Genomic DNA, 19069 nt, shown 5'->3' with positions numbered 1-19069 from the left:
GAAGGCATTAGCCAACATCAGGGGAAGGCCTGGGCCTCTCTGCCCCATGGTTAGCCCTCCCTAGATGACCCTTCACTGGTCAGATCCAGAAGAGCTATTCTGAGGTTCTTATTAGGTGAAAGCCTCTTCTAGCCTGTTGCTGGCCCTTCAGAAGACCTGGTTGGTCTCTGTGTGAGCTGGATGTTGGACTAGATGGACCCCTGGTCTGATCCAGCAGGGCTCTTATGATGTTCTCAGTTCTCTTAGGCTGAAAGGGAATGTGCATTTACAAGGAACTGATTTCCCCCTGCAGTTATGGTTAGGGAGGAATAGTATCAAGCCACCTGTCATTCCACGACAGTTGAGTGACTGAAGTGCCACTGTATGAAGACTGAGGGGACCCAAGTTCAAATCCCCTCAGCCGCCAAGCTTCACTGAGTGACCTCGGGTTAATCGCTGTCTGTAACCGACCTCGCAGGGTTGTTGTGAATGTAAAACGAGGAGAACAGAATTTCAGATGCCATGTTCTGCCTACCTTGGGGGAAGGGTGGGATAACGGGATAGGATCACAGCGCGCACCCAAAAAAGTCCCCTTTTATTGTGCCTTAAACAAAAACAACAACGGCCCTGCAAGGTAGGGTAGCAACAGCAACAGTCTGAAGGACCTTGTCCGTGAACATGGACCGGCGGAGGAAATAGCATCAAAGGCACCACGATGGCGAGGTTTTAAAAGATCGCCACGCTCATTTTTAATAAATTGTCAGTGAGTACCTGCTGAGGTTTCCGCAGGCCTCCTAAATTGTAGGAAGGTCCCTGCGGTGCGTTCCCCGCATTTGGCATTCAAGTGCTTTTTCTCAGCGGCCATTTGGTTCATCACCAGCAGCGCAGCTCTTATGACATTAAATAGGCTATTGACGGGTTTTCGTCTAACGGTTGAGGTGAGGAACGGAGGGGCCAAAGGTGCAGTAATTTCCCACCTTTAGGGCATTATTAAAATGCCTTCCTCTCCTGATTCAATTCCTGCTTCTTCTTCCTCCCGGGCTCTTCCCAAGTATTTTGTTTTTCAGTTCTCTTTTTTCGGGGGGGGGGGTGTCTTTTGGAACCATTCCGACCAATAATTTGAGCAAGCCGAGAAGTAGGAACGTCTCAGAGGGTACCTGTCACATGGCGGCTAAAGGGGCCGGGTTACGAGGTCCCTGGATCGAATCTCGCCTATGCTGTGAACACAGGGGGCTGCAGGAGAAAAGCCACTGCTTTTGGTCCGCTGGAGATTTCGACAGGGGGTGGCCTTTCTGCACCCCAATCGTGGCTTCCTCTTTGCCCTACGTAGGTTGTCACCTGAAATTCCCGTATTCTTAGGGGGAGAAAGTGCCCCCCTAGCAACAAACCAGGAATCAAAAGATCTGCAGCCGGGAAGGGATGGGGGCAATTTGTGTGAACTGTGCCCTTCTGTGCGCGGAAACCCCTCCTTTAGATCCAAGTCACAATTTCTAGACCTCAGTGCGTTAACATGAGCGCAGCTGCCGGCTTTACAGGGTTGTCGTAAAGACGTCCGATTGCGTTGGATTCTCAAAAGTGACAAGAAATGCTGGACGTTCCCATCTTGCTTTCCTGTTTCTAGCTTTGCCTTTGAGAGTACAGCTCAAATGAATGGAGGTACGCCGCAGAAGCGAATGTGCGGATGGCTCCGCCTCCTTTGGCAGCCATTTTGCGCAGCATCGCCAAACATTGGAGTGGGGCGTGCTTCTGCTGCACTTGCCAACTCCAGGTCAGGGAATTCCTGGAGATTTTGGGGGTGGCGCCTGAGAGGGGCAAAGTTCGGGGAGTCCACCCTCCAAAACAGGGCAGCTGATTTCTGTACATCTCCCAAGAGCCAGCTTTGTGTAGTGGTTAGGAGTGTGGACTTCTAATCTGGTGAGTCGGGTTTGATTCCCTGCTCCTCCTCCACATGCAGCCAGCTGGGTGACCTTGGGCCAGTCAGCCCTGATAAAGCTGTTCTGACCAAGCAGAAATATCAGGGCTCTCTCTCCCAGTTGTGGGGAGAGGAAAGAGAAGGCGAATAGAAGCCATTTTGAGACTCCTTCAGGGAGAGAAAAGCGGCATCTAAGAACCAACTCTTCTTCCTCTTCAGTAATCTCAGGGCTCTCTCGGCCTCACCCACCTCACAGGGTGTCTGTTGTGGGGAGAGGAAAGGGAAGGCGATTGGAAGCCCCTTTGAGACTCCTTCGGGTAGGGAAAAGCAGCATATAAGACCCAACTCTTCTTCTTCTTCTATAGGCAAGGCCTATAGAACTGTTGGAAAAACAGAGGATTCCTTCGAGACGAGATGGCCTTTCTCGCCCGTTACGCCACCGCGTCCAAGGAGCGAGTTCGTGCCAGGCACCTGTTTACCTGAATCTCAGCCTAATTGCCAAATCTTCTAAGCTTCCCCAACTGAAAGCAATATCGGGCCAGCCTCCCCGGAGGCCTCTTGCTCTGTCAAAGCACGCTGAGAGCGTCCCTCGTTTGTCCTAACCTCTTCCCCGAGCCGCAAATGAGCAAGCCAAAGGAGCGGGTTTGTCTTCTCGCCCGTCTCCTCCCCATCCCGAAGTGACGTGACGCAGAACGTTCCATTACTCATCTCAGGCCTCCCGGAGAATCCGGCATCGACGCGGCCATTCAACTCCTCCGGGAGCGTTTTCCGCTGTGAAAACACATTTCCGAGAAAGAACCAGGCAGCGGGGTGGGGGGACGAGTGGAGAACACACTCCCAAATCAGGTTTTGATCCAGCTAGCAGAGTCACAACAGAACCGGTGCTTCCTGACACTCTGTTAAGGATCCTCAGAGATCCATTTGGGGGAGAGGCGGCCTGTCGCCTCCCTGAATGAGTCACGGCTGCGGCTCGGGTTTCCTTGTGGAAGTGCTGCAGAGGAGCCTTCCTGTTTGGCATCTCTGCATGAGTCCCTCTTCTGGGCTGCCAAGAGGCAGACCCACAATGCACAGAAAAAGAGGAGTGCTTCCAAAAGGAAGCCTGGCCATCCCCAAAAAATCCCTCCTCCTCTATTAATATCCCTCTTTCTCTCAAAAACACCAACCTCTTCAAAATCTCTGGTTAGTGGAAAGCAAGGTCTAAAGAAAACCCAGCTCTCTTCTCTCCCTTTGTGTGCATAGCTGTTCTCTTAGAGTTGTGCTCATGGAGCAGTTCTCACAGAGCTATCTCAGCCCCACTGCCCTCCCAGGGTGTCTGTTGTGGGGAGAGGGAAGAAGAAGAAGAAGAAGAAGAAGATGAACTGGAGGAGGAGGAGAAGCTGGTTTTAGACCTTGCTTTTCACTGCCCGAAGGAGTCTCAAAGTGGCTTCCAGTCGCCTTCCCTTCCTCTTTGTAAGCCGGGTGGTGAAAAGCGAAGGATTTAAAAACACTTTTCTTCTTTCCCTTTGTGTGAAAAGCTGCTCCTGGCTCTTTTGCCGTTTCACGGCTCGTCTCAGGAGGTTTTTTTGCAGGTTTTTTTTTATTTTTTATTTTTTGCAGACCTGCCCTTTTTCCACCAGGCATCAACAAACAGTATTCCAGGTATCGAGGTGGCCCTTCCGGAGGGAGAGAGGGGGGACATCCCCAAAACGCATCCCAGATGCAAAGGCACCTGCAGAGCCGATGGCAGGAAGCAGGCGATTCAAACCCACGGGTGAAAAGAGAATGCAATATTTGAAGCAAAGGGCAAGGCACACTGGCCTGTGTTTAGAATCTGGAAACAGGAGAGAAAGAGAGAGAGAGAGAGAGCATATCTCCCATCTTGAACTCCTGCTGTTGAAAATAAACCGCTCTCTCCCCGAGGCCCTGAGAAGTTATCTGACGTTCTCCCCACGCCTGTTATTAGCATCCCAGGCGAGTGGCACCTATTTGGCAGGGCTTATTTCTGTTAAGCTCCTCCGAGGCTTGTGTTTCAAAATTGACCCGTATTCTGTGAAGCCTCGGAGGCGTACACAAGGACCTCGGGAGAGCCCTGCTGGATCAGGCCAGGGGGGCTCCAGCGAGTCCGGCATCTCCTTCCAGCCAATGGTCAGCCAGTAAGAGGGCCATCCATGGGGCAGAGAGGTCAAGACAGTCTCTGAGAAGAATCTCAGAAGAGCCCTGCTGGATCAGACCAAGGAGGGTCCATCCAGTCCAGCATCCTGTCTCAAACAGTGGCCAAACAGTTCCTCTGGGGCCAGTCACAGGGCAGAGAGGTCGAGGCCTTCCCCTAAGAAGAACCAGTCGTGGTCCATCTCCTCCACCATCCTGTTTCACATGGCAGCCAAACTAAGAGGGCATTGCGGCCAAGGACCTTCCCCTGATGTTGCAGACTCTAAATGCCGCCGTGTCTAATAGCCACCGATGGACATATCTTTCAAAAATTGTCTTCGTGAGACATCTATGCTGGTGGCCAATGCTATAGCCCTTGGGAGTGAGCTCCACCCATTTAATTACTCGCTGGTAAACACACAAGGTCTTTCGCGTCCCCTCCAATTTGATCCTTTCAACTGGAGATGCCGGGGATTGAACCGGGGGACTTCTGCATGCCCAGCAGAGGCTCTGCCACTGAGTCACAGTATTTCCTTTTCTCAGTCCCGAATCTTACTGGGAAAACTGACTAGCCCCTCTTTTGTTATAGATGACCTCCTTGATGCGCATGCTTGTTTTGTCGCTGGTGAATCAGGCTCCGCAAAAGGGGGAAAGCGGCAGATTTCGCTTTGATCCGGAGAAAAGGCTCAACTATAATGAGGGATGGATAGATAAACAGAGGAAGCAGCTTTCCGCCGAGTCATTCAAGGTCAGTCTTGTCTGCTCAGATCGGCAACAACTCTCCAAGGTGTGAATTGGAGGTCTTCCCCATCCCCTCCTGCCTGGTCCTTTTCACTGGAGATGCCGAGGATTGAACCTGGGCCCTTCTACATGCCAAGCAAGGGCTCTGACTCTGAGCCATGGCCCCTCCACAGGTCTCCAGGGTCCCAGGAGGAAGTCTTTCCCCTTCCCGCCTACCTGTTCCTTTCAACTGGAGATGCTGCCGGGGATTGAACCTGGGACCTTCTGCATGCCAAGCAGAGGCTCTCCCACTGAGCCACAACCCCTCTCCATGGCTCTCCAAGGTCTCAGGCACAGGTCTTTCCTATCCCTTCCTGCTTGGTCCTTTCAACTGGAGATGCCGGGGATTGAACCCTGGACTTTCTGTGTGCCAAGCAGAGGCTCTGCCACTGAGTCACGGTCCAAGATAGATCCAGTCAGGGAACTCATTAAGCGTCAAACATTACAGTGGGTTTGTCCTCCTCCCGACAGGGTCTGGAGATGTCCCTGGATTTACAGCTGACCTCCAGACTACAGAGATGATTTCCCCGGGAGAAGATGGCTGCTCCGGGAGGTAGACTCTATGGCTCTAGACCCCATTGAGGTGACGTCCCTCACGTGGCTTTGACTCCAAATCTCCAGCAATTTTCCCACCCAAAGTTAGGGCTCCGAGCACTAGGATAGGAAGTTTCCACCCTTATTGACTTTTATCCTAACTCCGGATATAGCTCTCTGGATATCCATGAACTACAATGCCCAGCTCGCAGGGGCTCATGGGCTTTGTAGCCCATGGACATCTGGCGGCCACCCCTGTCTAACCTAAAGCACCCCGTTACCTTGCCATTAGGAGAATCCAAGGCTCGACCCCAGTGCCTCCCGCCTCACTCGGAAACGAACTAGCCAACCTTTTTTTATCCTAAATTATGAGAGGGGAGAAAGACCCTCCCCCTCTTCCTCCTCTAAGCCAAACGACCAACCGTGAAGAAATGTCCTTTCATGGGTTTTTTTTCCTTTTGAAATAAAAAAAATTGGCTTTCTGCTACCCCGCCACAAAGACGAAAGATTAAAACAATGCCAGGTGAAGAAATTATACGCTGAATTTCAGCTTGACGCGATTTGAAGCGGCTAAGCCCTTAAGCCCTTCGAGTTATGATTTTAAGGAGGGATAATCAAAGGGGGGGGGAGGGAAGGAGGCCTTTTACGGAGGCGTTCCTTTTTTAAAAGAGCAGACGGGGGGGGGAAGGCGCCAAGCCCGTTGGCGACCGATATGCAAACCTCGGTGTCATTACTTTGCCATTACTGCCTGCATTTGATTAAGAAATGCTGAACATTACCTGGTGGAGTCGGCGAGGCAGGCCGCACGGCCTGCTACGAACGCCTCTGGCCTGTTTTCAAATTCTCGTTTTATAAAGCCAGAGATACCTGGTGGAAAAGAAAATATCCTTGCCCTCGCCAGCCACCACCGGGGAAAGCTTGGTGAGGAAGGGTCCCTCCGATTCGGCCCAAGCTCATCTTCCAAGAGCCAGTGGAACGCAGCAGGAAAAGCCCTGGATCGGGACCACGGAGGAGGACCTGGCTTCTAAGCCAATGCTCAAAAACTGTAAACTTATTCTACAGGGGTGGCCAAACTGTGCTCTCCAGGGGTCCATGGACTACAATCCCCACGAGCCCCTGTTAGTGCGAGGCTGGCAGAGGCTCATGGGAATTGTTATCTATGGACACTTGGAGAGGCACGGTTTGGCCACCGCTGCGTATACCACCTTTATTTATTATTTGTTTATAATTTACCTTCTCACCCGTCCCTCCTGTAGACCGGCTCGTGGCAGAAAACAATCCATAATTTAAAAAACCATTAAAACGCATGATAAAACCCTTCTTGAAGAAACCCCTTCTCCAAGTACAGGTAGAAAAGAGCCAGAGGCCAGGAGCAACTGAAAGCCTAACACAATTTCTGGCAAGGGAGGAGTTTTCAGGAGTCTCAGCTCACTTCCTCAGATACAGCAAGAAGGAGAGTCCCTTTTCCTTATATCTCAAGTTGGACCGATTCCCCATTCTGGGTGGCTTAATGTGGGGCCTTCCACAGAGATCGATCAAGATGGTTAGTCTGTCTGCAGCAGGAGAAAAGAGCCAGAGAGTCCAAGACTGGCCAGATTTGGGGCGGGTGGGGGGGCGCTTTCGGGTGTCACCGGCTCCCTTTTTCGGAGGCGGCTCAATTTCGGGATCGGCCCGCATTTAAAGGGACCAGGTGGCAGGTGATGCGGGAGAGCTTGACTGCAGTCATCAGAGTCGGGAGCGCCGGCTTTGAGGGACCGAGGGGATCGGGGATCGGCGGGTTCATGAATTCGTAGCACGAGACGCCGCTGTGCCTCCTGCCAAATTCCACCCGACCAGCACAGCACTTTTGGCCGTTTCTGCCTGCCGCAGAGTAGCAGCCGCCCGATCTGACAGTACTGCAGATATGTGTAATGAAGGCAAACGGCTGACTCTAAACCAAGACGAGGCTCACAATAACACGCTCTTGGAGGGCCCCTGCAACCTTTCTTCATATGTCTTGGTCTCCAAACCCCTCACTATCTTTGTCGCCCTCCTCTGGACACGTTCCAGTTTGTCTACATCCCTCTTCAACTGGGGTGCCCAAAACTGAACACAGGACTCCAAGTGAGGCCGAACCAGAGCAAAGTGGTACCATCACCTCGCGTGATCTGGACACAATACTCCATTTGATACAGCCCAAAATCCCATTTGCCTTTTTAACCACTGAGTCACACTGTTGACTCATGTTCAAGGTATGGTCTGCTCAGACCATGCTACTGCCAAGACAAGTCTCCCCCATCTTATATTGGTGTATTTGGTTTTTCCTACCTAAATGCAGAACTTTACATTTGTCCCCATTGAACTTCATTTTATTCAGTTTAGCCCTCTTCTTGAGCCTATCATCCTGTATTCTGTTGCTGTCTTCAGTTGGGTTTGCTACCCCTCCCAGTTTAGTATCGTCTGCAAATTTAATAAGTATCTCCTCAAATCCCTCATCCAAATCATTTATAAATATGTTGAACAACACAGGTCCCAGGACAGATCCTTGGGGTACTCCACTTGTCACTCTTTTCCAAGAAGATGCTTAAACTTTAACAAGTACCTTCTGGGTACAATTTGTCAACCATTTATTGATCCGCCTGACAGAATTAGGATCCATACAGCATTTTACTAACTTGTGAACAAGAATATAATGTAGAAACTTATCAAAAGCTTGACTGAAATCCAGATAAACTATGTCCATGGTATTCCCCTGATCCAGCAAGATAGTCACTTTCTCGAAAAAAGAGATAAGGTTGGTCTGACATGATTTGTTCTTGCGAAACACATGCTCTTAGAAATCACAGCTCTCAGTTCTAGCTGCTCAAGGACCGAGTGTTTGATTATTTGTTCCAAAATGTTGCCAGATACAGATGTCAAGCTGACGGGTCGATAATTACCTGGATCCTCCTTTTTCCCTTTCTTGAAGATGGGTACAACATTTGCCCATCTCCAATCGTCTGGCACCTCACCTGTTCTCCAAGAAGTGTCAAAAATAATGGACAGAGGTTCAGAGATGACATCTGCAAGTTCTTTTAGTACCCTTGGATGCAGTTCATCTGGCCCAAAAGACTTTGTTTCATTTAAAGAAACTAGGTGTTTGTGGACTGTTCCAACAGTGATCCTAGGCCACCATTCCTGTCCCCCGTGTTGTGTTACGTTTTTGCCACACTGATCACTATTTCCCTCACAAGAGAAGACTGAGGAGAAATAGGAGTTAAGCAGTTCAGCCCTCTCTTCATCATCTATGGGGAGGTGGTGGGTTCTCCATCTTTAGAGATTTTTAAGCAGAGGCTGGAGAGCCCTCTGACGGAGAGGCTGATTCTGTGAAGGTTCGAGGGGGTGGCAAGTGACAGTGGATGAGCAATAGGGTTGTGAGTGTCCTGCACAGTGCAGGGGGTTGGACTAGATGACCCAAGAGGTCCCTTCCAACTCTATGATTCTATGATTCTAAGGCTGAGCTCAAGGAGATCAGTGTGTTCTTGACAGCTCCTCTTGGTGTCCGTTCAAACCCCGGACTTCTAGTTCTGTCCACACAATTTGAGCTTTTCCCTTTGTCAGTAAGGCTTTCAAGCCGCACCATCACACGGCTCATTCGAATCCATCGATCCCCCCCTCCTCTTCCGCTAGACCCCGTCTGACAGGTCTACCTCAAAATCCATACAGAAAATGATCATCTTTCCTGGTGAACAGCGACGTTAATTCCGCACATCGAAGCCTGCCGTCGCCGATTACAGGTAATTCAGAAAGAAACCAGAGGCCCAAACCGACAATAAAAAGGCGGGGAAAGCCACAAGAGCTGAAACAGATCTCCTCGTATAATATTCTCTTCCAAATGGGGACCTTCTGCATGCCAAGTAGAGTTTCTGCCACTGAGCCTCAGCCCCACTCCATGGCTCTGCAGGGCCCTCAGGCAGAGGTCTTTCTTTCCCATCACCTCCTGCCTGGTCCTTTTAACTGGAGATGCCCGGGATTGAACCGGGGACCTTCTGCATGCCAAGCAGGTGCCCTACCCCTGAGCCACTGGATTTAAACAGGAGTAGGGAGTTCATCAGTGAAAGCTCCCTGTTGATTGGTTTCAGGTAGGACACAACTGATTATCTCCCCATGCAAAAGCCCCCCCCCCCCCCAATCCACCTTCATGCCTGTATTAAGAGGCAGAAGTCAAAAACCCCTGCCCCTTGCCAGTCATAGAATCATAGAGCTGTAAGGGACCTCCAGGGTCATGTAGTCCAACCCCCTGCCCAGTGCAGCCCTGGATGTGAAGCTAACCTCCTGTGGCATTGGATATCAATATGTCACAATATTCAGTCTTCCCAAACTTAACACGATTTCGCTCCTGCCTGACTTGCAAACGGTATTTTTGCCTTTGACGGCTAGCACAAGTTACTTAGCATCCGTCTATACGTAAGAATTTTAGCATAATTGCCGCTCTTAATGGTTAAGCATCACTTAAAATCTTCTTGTCACCAGCAAAAAAAACGCGTCCCGAAAATCCGATAAAGTTCCTTGCTATTAACGAGATGCAAGTGTACGTATACTTGAAGTGAGTCCCCAGTTCTGAAATGACGTCCCCACACGTACCTGTTATATTGTGTGTGCAAAATTCCAATCAGTTTTTGTTTTGCGGGTTCCCTGGTTAAGCTAATTGAATGCACTGTAAACCACAGAGTGGTTCAGAATTCCTCCCAGGCAGAAATGAAGTAATGATTTCGACAGAGCACCTCTCCCGCCCCCATCACAAGTACTGAAAGAACACAAAAACAGAGATGCTCGTTGCAGGATATGCGGCTACGGAAGGGCAGGGGGGGGGCAGGAGAATGTAATTCTTGTAGCAAGGGAAAACACAAATGAATTCGGGGTAAGCATAAATAGGATGCACTGGGTTCCATTAGCAAGGAGCTGCTTTCCCCGCCAATCCCTCATTATTTCGAGCATAGGGGAAGCGTCAGCACATCTCAGATCTGGACAGCTCTGTGGCTCTTTGCGGCAGCAGGGAGGGGGGAATCAAGCTACGGCATGTCATCAAAGTCGTCCACGAACTAACTAACCAACCTGCAGGGACGTGTGGCTTCGTCAAATGTGCATTCAGGCAGTTTGGAAGCAGTCGGGCCACCACCCTTTGATAAAAAAGGACTGTTGACCCAGGTCTGCAGGAAAGGCAAGCAAACTACTTTCGGATCGACTGTGCAAATGACAATAACATTGTTTTAGGGGCAATTACGACTGCAGCATTGGTTTCACACCCTTCTTTCCTACTATATTTTTTAAACAAATTACTCCTCTTGTCATCTGCACTTGGGCTTCCTTTGTGTGTAGGTCTGCTTCCTACGGTGGCCATTTTTTTGGTCACACCCACCACCTCGCTTCAGAATTCCAAAAGTGCCCACAGATTCAGAAAAGTTGGGGACTCCTGTGCTGTTCTGTGGATAAGAGAGTTCGTATTTCTTTCCCCGGTATGAAACACGGACAACTTTTGTGATCTGGGTTGCTATATTTCTTCATTAATTTCCTGCATGTACACCCGATATTTCTCCCTGACATTCTCCTTAGCTGTTTTCTCCTCACAACAACCCTGCGAGACCAGTTAGGTCAAGAGTGCATACTCAGCCTAAGGTTGCCCAAAACACTTGCATGGTGTGAGGTTCCATCTCTTGCTCCCAATAAGCCACTTTGAGACTTCTTCAGGGTGAGAAAAGCGGCATATGAGAACCAACTCTTCTTCTTCTTCAATAATCTCAGGGCTCTCTCAGCCTCAACCACCTCACAGGGTGTCTGTTGTGGGGAGAGGAAAGGGAAGGCGAATGGAAGCCGCTTTGAGATTGCTTCGAGTAGAGAAAAGCAGCATCTAAGAAACAACTCTTCTTCTTCTTCTTACTGGAGGCAGAGAGCAGATTTTATCAGGATCCTCCACGCCCTGAATTTTAGGGGCATTTTCTATGTTTTATGGCACACATTTTAACACTGGGTTTAATTATTTATAAAAAAATAAGGCTTGTTTGAACTGTCAGCAACTACAGCAGCTCTGACAGGGTAGAAAAGGGAGGTAAATAAAATACAAAAACTGTATGGTAACTTTTTTCAAAAAAAGCCTCTCATTTGGAAAGACGTCAGTAATCGCCCCAATGAGAAAAATCATGTGGAAAAGAAATTTAATCACTCTGTTGGGTTAATTTGGTTTTGCTTAGTAGATTTCCCCCGGTACATTGTTTGAGAAATATTGCATACTCGGATACAATGTTTACACGGACACCCCTGGAAGAACTCCGCGTCGGGAAAATTGCCATTTTTTTTAAAAAAATGACACAAAACGAACTCATATCTTCAATTATGTCACAGCGGCGTATGTGATGAGATCCCTCCACCGGGACCCGCCGGTAGAGTCAGTTTTAAAAGGCGCATTTAGCAGTTCTTTCAACGACAGCCTTTTGCTTGGGATCAGTTTGCCCGACGCCGAGTCTGCCGTCGAGCAATTTTGCCGATGGGTTATCTAATTCCCCTCGACGGCATTACGTAATTCAGAAACAAGCGCCCTGAACAACATGGCGTGGCGTCAGCCAGAATCAGATGTCGCCTCAATCAATGCCGCCGCTCGTCCGACAGCAGAGCTCAGTGGTTTAACTAAGCCATGCTCCAGGGATTATCTTACGGTTAAACGTTCGCCGACTTGCATGCTCCAGAGCGTTGTAATGACACACCATAGGGCTAGTTCACCCGATCGCTGGCTGAGACTCCTAGGTGTGTGGTATGGTGGCTGGGACCGCAGATGTGACCCCTGGGGCACTGGTGAGGTAATGTGCAACCTGAGACGTGTGCAACCAACGATCGGTTCTGGCAAACCGCCCATGAAATGGCAGACCTCTTCCTACTCTTCCTAAACTAAACTGCAAAAGGTTTTCACATTGCAGTTCTAAACTGGATTTTATTCGTTGGCAGCCTTATTCAAGAGATACAAAGACAGAGGGAAGGAGGTTCATACAGCGAATTCCTTCCATTAACTTATCCTCTCTTTCCCCTTCCCCTTCCCCTCTTTTTTGTGCTTTTCCCCCACAGTGGAATACTCCACTGCTTTTTTTCAGCGTTATAAGCTGAGCGCTACAGCGCTAAACCAACACAGCGCTCGAGTGCTATAGCGGTGCCATTGAGGTGCTATAATGCTATAGCGCTCAACTTACACCATTCCCCCCTATCCCCCTAAAATTCAGCAGAACAGGGAAACGGCAGCATTGTTGGAGGCGCTGTGGACATTTTGACCCGCACATCCCAGCAACTCAGAAGCCCAACAAAGGGGTCAAAAATGGAAGAAAACCACTTCCCTCAAAGGCAGATCAGCCAGGCTTTGCTAACCCAATACAAGAGGGTTTGTATGAACAGGTCAATTCATTCATATTTATCAGGGATGCTTTAGGCTGATCCTGCTTCGAGCAGGGAGTTGGACTTCACGAGCATCCCAGGATCTGGGATCGGCAGGTGCGCCTGCTTTCCATTCCAATCCCTACTACAAGACTTCTCTTTCCGGGGTCTCGTCCCTCCCTCCTGGACTCTGGTTTTGCCAGGATAATTTTCATCATTCATTCCATAATTTTGGTTTTTCCTTCACATCTTGCAACTGCTGCACAGGATAAAACAATGCGCGTGCACGTGCGCAAAGCACACTTGATTTTGATTTGTGCTGACGAAGGCATCGAGACTGTTCAAGAACGTGTGTGTCGGAGCTCCGGGGCACTGGAAAAGAGCACATGGAAGGCCTATGGCAGAGTGCATCGACGCTCACGTGCGCATCAGTCAGGTTGAAAGGAAAGATGCTTAGGCACTCTTAAGCTGTGGCAAACTCCACATCACATGCACAACCCAGGAAGAAGCTAAGAATCAACAGGTCACTCCGAGTGGGCGCGTTTGACTTCAAAACAAAAGAAAGGTGATAGATTCAAGATCCCAGGCAGGTTCTGCAGAAGGAGGAATTTTGGAAACATCCCTTCCCCGAGAACATCTAGGGGATTGCTGTGGAACATCAGAAAAGCCCTGTTGGATGAGATCATTTAGTCCAGCATTAGACCATTTAGGTCCTCTGGAGGGCCAACATCAGGGCGTTGAGGCTGAGGCCTTCCCCTGAGAAGAGCCACTGAAGAGTCCTGCTGGATCAGACCAGTGGTCCATCCAGTCCAGCATCCTGTCTGGGGCAGTGATAATCTGTATTCTTGGTGTCTGGGGGAACAACAATGGGAGGGCTTCTGGAGTTTGTTTGTTTGTTCATTCATTCTTCTGTTTCTCTCCCCAGTTCGAACTCAAAACAGCTTTAGTACATCATTCCCCCTTCCTTGATTTTTTTTCACAATAACCCAGCGAGGTAGGCCAGGTTGAGTGTTCATGATGGGATCCAGGAGAGCTTTCCTGCTAGAAGCAGGGATTCGATCCTAGGTCACCCCGGGTCCCAGCCTGTCAATCTCGTTTGGTGCTATGGTTTTACCACAGAGTTTCTGTGAATGATTGAGCTTCCACTACATCGCTTCAGATTTGTCCTGGATATGATGTCAGGGCATGCCAGGATATAGCTGGAGGCCTGGCATGACCAGAGTAGCCAATGTGGTTTCTGGAGAACTGAGTTGGATTCCCTACTTCTCCACCATTTGCAGTCAGCTGGGTGATAGTTACAGTTCTCTCAGAGCTCTCTTAGCCCCATCTGCCTTGCAAGGCGTCTGTTGTGGGAAGAGAAAGGGCAGGCAACTGCAGGCTGCTTTGAGACATGTGAAGATTGCTGGGTGACCTCGGGCCAGTCACAGTTCCCTCAGAGCCCTCTCGGTCCCACCTCCCTCGCAGGGTGAATGTTGTAGGGAGAGGAAGGGAAGGCGATCGGAAGTTGCTTTGAGGCTCTTCCTCCTGCAGCAGCCAAACCCAGCTCCGTTTCTGGAATTCTCCTCTCCTGCGTCTGCTTTTTTGCACGCTGTTTGACAGGCAGGTCTGTCTCCCCAGTTCCTCCCCTTCCTTCCCTTGGCAGAGTGGTGACTCACGGAAACCTCCCCGCCCTTCCCTGGATTAATTTTACCCAAGAGAACAAATTAAATATCTCCCTTGAATAAATTTGCTACAGGAGCGGGAAAGAAAGAGGACGGGGGGGAAAAAAATCCCCGAAAGCCGGCACACGCATCTAAGGGGCAGGCAGGAAGTCCGTACATGCGAGCGTCAAAGGGGTGTATCGCATCGACACACGCCCAGCTCCCAAGCATGAAATCCAGATTTGAATTTCATACACAAGTCTCTGGCTCGACAGCGCTCCATTCTCAACCGTATCTCGGCACTTGCAGCCGCAAAAGGCTCTTCACGAAATGCAGCGGGAGGGAACAAAACAGGCGTTCGGTCGCTGCCGAGCCGGAAAAAAAATTCATGAATTTCGACTCCTGGGCAAGGCCTGAGGAGCTTGTGCACAAGCCTCGCGGCCCAAAAGGACGATCTTGGTTTGCGATAAGCCTCCTCCTGCCCCCCAGGAGCTCCGTGTTGGGATTCTTAAAATACCGTCACCAACAAACTGAATTTGGGGATGGCTTCAGGCCCGAATCAAGGAGTTCTGGCCTCCGGAGAATGTGGGGTCAGGTCAGATTGCCGTTTGTAAAGTATCAGGAGGAGTATTTTCTCCAGAGCAAAACCGGGGAGAGAGCAGGGTGGAGAACAAGGAAAGACAAATGCGTATTTTTCAGTTGCTCAACAGCAAAAAACGGGGAGGGAGCTGCGATTTTGCAGGGGGGGACGGGAGAGATGCGCATTTCTGTCTCGGCGGCGCACGAGCGCGTAAATCAGCGGCGCTTTGCCCCAGTCTGTTCTTCTTGAAAGACTGCACAAAGAGCGGAAAATGCCCACCGGTGCACAGATCCAGCAGCCGTTCAGTCAAAGTCATTCCTGTTTACACTCGAATCCGCCTGCCGGGCCCAAAAGAAATGGCTTCAAAACAGGGCCTCGTTGAACGGGATTGTCCAAATCCTCGCAAGATCCAGAGCGGATTGTTTTGTCGGAAAAGGATGCCTTGCAGCATTTGAATTTCAGAAGCCTTCAGTAATTGTTGGGGGGCTAAGAATGACGATGCGCCGTACCACCAGAGCACTGAAAAGAACGTGGACCAAACGTGGTCTCCCACAGTGCAGTTCCAGGCTCTCACCAGGGAAAACATCTGCCGGAGCTTCAGGGCTCCATTTCTGAAAGCCAAATATGTTTGGGGGCAAATCGGCAACTGGACTATCCTGCTCTTCATGTTGGCCACTCAGAACTCAGTTGCCAAGTCTCCAGGCGGGGTCTGGATGTTTTCCAGGGAACCCTCCTGATCTCCAGATGACAGAGATCCACTCTCCTGGAGACAAACGGCTGGGCCCTCTGGCCTGACACCCTGCAAAGATCTCCATAACTCCAGAGGGCGGCAACCAAGGGGATCCCCAGGAGGAAAGGCCAAAGAGCCTGGGCCGTTTCAGGTTAGACAAGGGGAGACACGACAGGAGGAGTTGACAAAAGTGAAATTTCTCTCCCTCTGCCCAAAAGACTAGAACTGGAGGGCATGCAAGGAAGCTCGTGGGCAGTAGGTTCAGGGTGGACCAAAGGAAACACCACTTTACATGGGGAGGGATTCAGATATCAAATTTGCTGCCAGGGAATGTAGTGAGGGCCAAGGGAACAGGCAGCTTTCAAAGGGGATTAGACGGTTCAAGAAGGGCAAGTCTATCAATAGCTACTAGCTGTGGAGCCTGCAGGGAACTTCCACATTCAAAGGCTCTAAGCCTCTGAATCCCAGAGCCAGGAGGTAATGTCAGGGGAAGGCCTCGGCCTCTGTGCTCTCCAGTTGGCCCTCCAGAGTAACTCTGGAGCACTCCAGGGTCTCAGGGGGAGGTCTTTCCAATCCCCCTTTCAACTGGAGACACTGGGGATTGAACCGGGGACCTTCTGCATGCCAAGCAGGGGCTCTCCCACTGAGCCACTGCTGCTCTCCAGGGGATATCCTCACAATCTTATTTCCTCCTTCCCAAGACTGACCGGCAAGTTTTTATACCCCACTTTTCAGTGCCCAAAGGAGTCCCAGAGCAGCAATCGCCTTCCCTTCCTCTCCCGACAACAGACCCCCTGTGAGGTGTGTGTGTGTGAGAGAGAGAGCTCTGAGAGAACTGTGAGTGGCCCAAGGTCACCCAGCTGGCTGCAGAGTGGGGGAATTGAACCCAGTAAACAAAGTGTGAGGCTGCTGCTCTTTACCCACCACACTATGCTCGTCTTCCCAAATGGAGGAGATGTGGGACAGGCCCGGCCAGGTGGCATGGCGGGCAAAATCCGCTCCCTTTGCCACTTCGGTTCTGTTCTGGACCGCTGCCCAGGCCAGGTGGGGAGTGCTTGTGGCCAAAAGGGCAGCCAGCTTATTAAGATGGCAAACAGTCTTTCCCTCCCCTTGGGGCTATTCAACACCCTGCTTCCATCAGGCTGCCTCTCCAAATCCCTTAATGGTACTTGATGAATGGGGGTGGGGGGTGGTGGATTCATCCAGATCCCAGCAGGGTTTCAGATCTGAATGGCCCAAGGTCCTTTGTGCAAAACAGGGAAGGAGGGAAGGGGGCTTGGGTGAACAGGATGGGGAGGAAACGCCCGTCTCTTTGGCCAGAAGACAGAAGGGCTGTAGGCTAAGCAGAATGGGATGCAACCTGTCCAGGTGTGACTGCAAGATTCTAGGCTTAGATATGCATGAAGTGACACCAACACTCAAAAAGAGTCCAGGACAGGTGTTTCGGCTTGGGAATGGTTGGTTATAGGGCCATGGAGTCTGTCCTCCAAAGCAACCATTTTCTCCTGGGGAACTGATCAGCTGTCATTTTGGGAGGCCTCCAGGACCCATCTGGAGACTGGCATCCCTAAGTCCCATGACTCAGGCCCAGACAGCTAAAGGGAAACTTCATGTGGAGAGCCAGTCAATCTCTGGATCCCAGCAGTAGGAGGCAACATCAGGAGGAGGCCCTGGCCTTCATGCCCTACTATATGGACCTTTACTGGTCTGATCCAGCAGGGCTCTTCTGAAGTTCTAATGAAGAGCTGAGCCTCTGTGTCTTGTTGTTGGCCCTCCAGAGGAACTGGTTGGTCTCAGTCAGTGTGAGATGGGATGCTGGACTAGATAAGACTGGTCTGATCCAGGAGGTCTCTTCTGGTATTCTTCTCAGGGGAAGGCCTCAGCCTCTCTGCCCTGGTGTTGGGAACAGGTTGGCCACTTTGTGAGTCTGGATGCTGGACTGGATGGACTCCTGGTCTGATCCAGCAGGGTTCTTCTGAATTTCTTCTCAGGCAAAGCCTCAGACTCTGTGCCTCCTTGTTGGCCCTCCAGAAGAGCTAGTTCACCCTGTGAAACAGGAGGCTATACTAATGGACTCCTGGTCTGATCCAGCAGGGCTCTTCTGATGTTCTTATGAAGGCCTCAGCCTCTCTGCCCTGCTGTTGAACCTCCAGAGGAACAGTCAGCATGAGACGGGATGCTGGACTAGATGGACCATTGGTCTCTTCTTACAGAGGACTCAGCCTCTATGACCTCTATGCCCTTCAGAGGAACTGGTTGCCTCTGGACGCCGGACTAGATGGGCCATCATTGGTCTGATTCTTACATTCTTCTTGCATCCCTGTGTAGAGCTTCAGGACCCGGGAGAGCGACTGCCAGTCAAAACCAACCATCCTGGTCTACACTTATTCTGGTTACAATACAAAAGCTATTTCTTTACATTTAAGTGGAAGCAGGGGGGGGGGGGAGACGTCCGCCCGTGAAGCCAAGCGCCGTCTGCCTTGAGCTCCAATTCATCCTGAACTAATTAACATGAAAAGTGTATTATGCTACTTCCCCCTAGCAAATTAGATTTATAATGCACCAGAGGGCGAGTTACCCAAAACAGCCAGAGGGTACATATACATTTTATTATTTCGATGCCTGTTGCTGTTTATTAAGGTAATAGTTGCTGGCGATAATGGTGAGAGGACGTCATTAATCTCTTTTTAAAAGGGAAAGCTGTAAGAGGGAGAGAGGGGGGGGGGGAGAAACCGAGGACGGCTGGGGAGAGGGGAATGAGGAAGTTTTCGGCAATGATGAGAAACACTGGCTAGAACAGAGTTCCCAAACGTATGTTGAGAACCTGGTCTGTGGAGGTGATAGTATCCCAGTAGGGTCTTAGTCACAGAGTGGGAAGGGCCCTCCAGGGTCATCTAGTCTAACCCCATGCAGAATGTGAGAAATTCATGACTTGTGGGTTTCTTGTGATCGCCTGGAATTTCAACTGACCTCTGGACTAGGCAGGGGTCCCCTAGAGAAAAAGGCTCTTTTGGAAGGTGGGTTCTATAGAGCTGTGCCCCACTGATTTTCCACCCCTCCCCAAACTGCACCTATCGATCCTGCCCAGTGAGAGATCTTTTCTGCAGAAAGCCCAGGAGGGAGAAAAAGAGGAAGAAAGGGTCAAGGTGAGCCAGGATCGTACCTCTACAGGAAGAGGAGAAGGCAGAATTGTGATGCATTACCAGAATTTGGGTTTTGGGAAGAAGGAGAAGAAGGAGAGGAAGAGTTGGTTCTTATATGTCGCTTGTCACTACCCGAAGGAGTCTCAAAGTGGCTTACAGTCGCCTTCCCTTTCCTCTGTGAGGTGGGTGAGGCTGAGAGAGCCCTGAGATTACTGAAGAAGAGTTGGTTCTTATATGCAGCTTTTCTCTACTCAAAAGAGTCTCGAAGCGGCT

The 19069-nt window shown here is 50.3% G+C and overlaps 1 protein-coding gene across 3 annotated transcripts in view; it reads right to left on the bottom strand.

The window, feature by feature from the left end:
- ELFN1 (extracellular leucine rich repeat and fibronectin type III domain containing 1) overlaps positions 1-19069 on the bottom strand; it is a 178797-nt gene that overhangs the window by 80851 nt on the left and 78877 nt on the right. The gene's annotated exons all lie outside the window — the stretch shown is intronic.

This window comes from Paroedura picta, chromosome 17 (assembly GCF_049243985.1).
Source record: "Paroedura picta isolate Pp20150507F chromosome 17, Ppicta_v3.0, whole genome shotgun sequence".
Classification (NCBI taxonomy): Eukaryota; Metazoa; Chordata; class Lepidosauria; order Squamata; family Gekkonidae; genus Paroedura; species Paroedura picta.
Note: the sequence above shows the minus strand (reverse complement) of the source record. Positions and strands in the feature narration are given on the sequence as shown.